Source organism: Rutidosis leptorrhynchoides, chromosome 4 (genome assembly GCF_046630445.1).
Source record: "Rutidosis leptorrhynchoides isolate AG116_Rl617_1_P2 chromosome 4, CSIRO_AGI_Rlap_v1, whole genome shotgun sequence".
Taxonomy (NCBI): domain Eukaryota; kingdom Viridiplantae; phylum Streptophyta; class Magnoliopsida; order Asterales; family Asteraceae; genus Rutidosis; species Rutidosis leptorrhynchoides.
The window spans coordinates 465,899,561-465,902,090 of record NC_092336.1 but is presented as its reverse complement, the minus strand read 5'-3'; positions in this window follow the sequence as shown (position 1 = coordinate 465,902,090).

Below are 2,530 nucleotides of genomic sequence, written 5' to 3'. Positions count from 1 at the left end.
GGTCAGAAATTTCTGCACAACGTTAAAGGACATAGTGACGATCGGAGGGCCATAAATCCTAAACCGTAACTCGGATTAAGACAAGTCCTATATGAAAAGTTATCTACTCAAAAAGATCTATCTAATAATCATGGTTAGAACAGCCCAGGTCTGCTGATATGTTACAGAAATAGCAGGTCAGTAGGTTTTGGACAGAAACAGTAAGTTTAAGTGAGTTCCGGTGGTCTTGGTGCTTGATGTTCATCATGGTTCTCATCCTTGATGCATATAGCTTCAAGTGTACAACTCATGGGTGTGTTTACATCATCTTAACCAAGTCTTGACCATCATAACACTAGTGCAAGTCTAAGACATGAAGCACAACTCACTTAAGAGTTGTATGAAGTTTGATGAATCAAAGTTACATCAAAGTCTTAGATCTAACACATACATGAACTTTAAGACTAACAATAAGTTACAAACTTGAAAGTAAACCAACTAATCAAGATCTTAAGATGTAGAACATAGTTCTTAGTTAGATCTTGAAGATCCAAGACTCAAAAGTCTAGATCAAGCATAAGTATACAAAGTTATAATTAAAAAGTTTCATTTATATGTTCTTGAACTTTAAAGTTAACTTTAAGTTCAAGATTAATGAGATCAAAGTCAACTTGTAACATTTGACCAACAAGAACATAAATCATGAAATTAAAGTGCAAGAATGAAGTAGTAAACTAAGTAAACAAGTAACTAGTTCATTGTTGTTCATACTTTAAAGATTCAAACTAAAGTTTGATCTTTAAGAAAGTAAACTTTAAAGTTTACTAACATGACTTACAAGCATGAGTTTATCAACACATGAACATTAATCTTTAAAAAAAAATAGCAAATGTAGAACATAACTAGAAAGTATATGTTCTTGTTGTTCTTGTTTTAACAAGATAAAAGATGAATCAAACTAGAAAGTTAGATTCTTGAAACCAAGTAAGTAAATAACTAACAACAAGTATGTAAGTAACAATCAAAGACAAGTAAACAACAAACAAGATTGATGAAGATGAGATGAATGGATTCGGTTTTAGCAAGAAGAAAAAGAGAGAAAGGCTTGAAAGAATACTCACACTTGAGAGCAAAAGATGAGAGGATGTTTGAGAGAAAAAAATGCAAGTAATTGTGTGTGTGTGAAATGAGAGTGTTCTAGTGAATAAGGTAATGGAAAATTTGAAACAAAACACCCCTAAAGGGCCACCAAAACCGACGGCCAGCTGCTCCAAGAAGAGGGATGGGTTTGTTTAGTGGTCACTTGCAAGTAAAACTTATAAAAGGTGGTTAATGGATGGCCATGCATGGGGATAAGTTGCTAACTAGATTTCAATTACAACAACTAACTAGTTTCATCTTAAATTGATACTTTCAAGTGTAAGACATGGGCTAACTAAGTCCATTAATAATGTAGGGTGGGCTTGGAAGCCCAAAGTCATAAGTCCATTTCACTACTAAAGCCCAAGTTCACTTAATTAACAAATTAATCCATTTAAAGCCCAAGTAATTAACCAACAACCTTAGTTAATTAAAATGATTAATAAAACTAATCATGAATGTAAATAATATCTAAAAATATTATTCGTGAAAGTTCCGGGTGTCACAAAGACGTTTCGGGCACTTAAAAGTCAAGTACGGGAAATCATGGCAACATGTAAATGTAATTACATACATTCGTTTAATCACACGTATTAATAATAATAATTATTAATAAATAAACGTTGGAAAATCCAGGGTCGTTACATTTTTGATACCACAATATGCGTCTTTGCCTGTTAGAGACGCACTACAACAACCGCAACCATAATTCCAAATTTCACCTCAGTTCAATTATTCACATTCTGACCAAATGATGTGTCCATATCAGATGTTTCAGCAACCCATAATTGAAACCAAGAAGAAGTTTACATATAAACAGTTTTTAAATTGTAATCCACCTATGTATTCGGGCAGTGCTAACCTGAATGACACATTAAATTGGTTGAGAGAAGTAGACCGGGCATTTAAAGCATGTCAATGTGAACCAGAACTCAGAGTTACTTTTGCTTGTCGGTTATTGAAGAATAAAACTATGGTATGGTGGGATTCTGTCATTACCCATGTAACAAAGGAACAATTTGGTCAAATCACTTGGGAGCAGTTTTATGAAAAAGTGTGCGAACAGTATTGTACCCCGTATGAGATTGGAAAGTTAAGAAGAGAGTTTTTGGAGTTAAAGATGACCGAGCAGATGTCTGTAGACGATGCAATTGAACAGTATAATGATAAACTAAGGTTTACGCATCAATGGGTTCCTGATGAACAATCCAAAATTGATCATTTTGTGGATATGTTGTTTCCGAAGTACAGAACCATGGCAAGAATTGCCACCACTTTGTCTCAAGCTTTTGTTATGGCAAAAATGGCTGAGGATGATATTAAGGCTGTAATTAATCGTAGATCGGAAAATGTAAGTGTTCAGCAACAAAGTCAAACAATAAGTCAATCTAGTTCCAAGTCAAAGAAAATT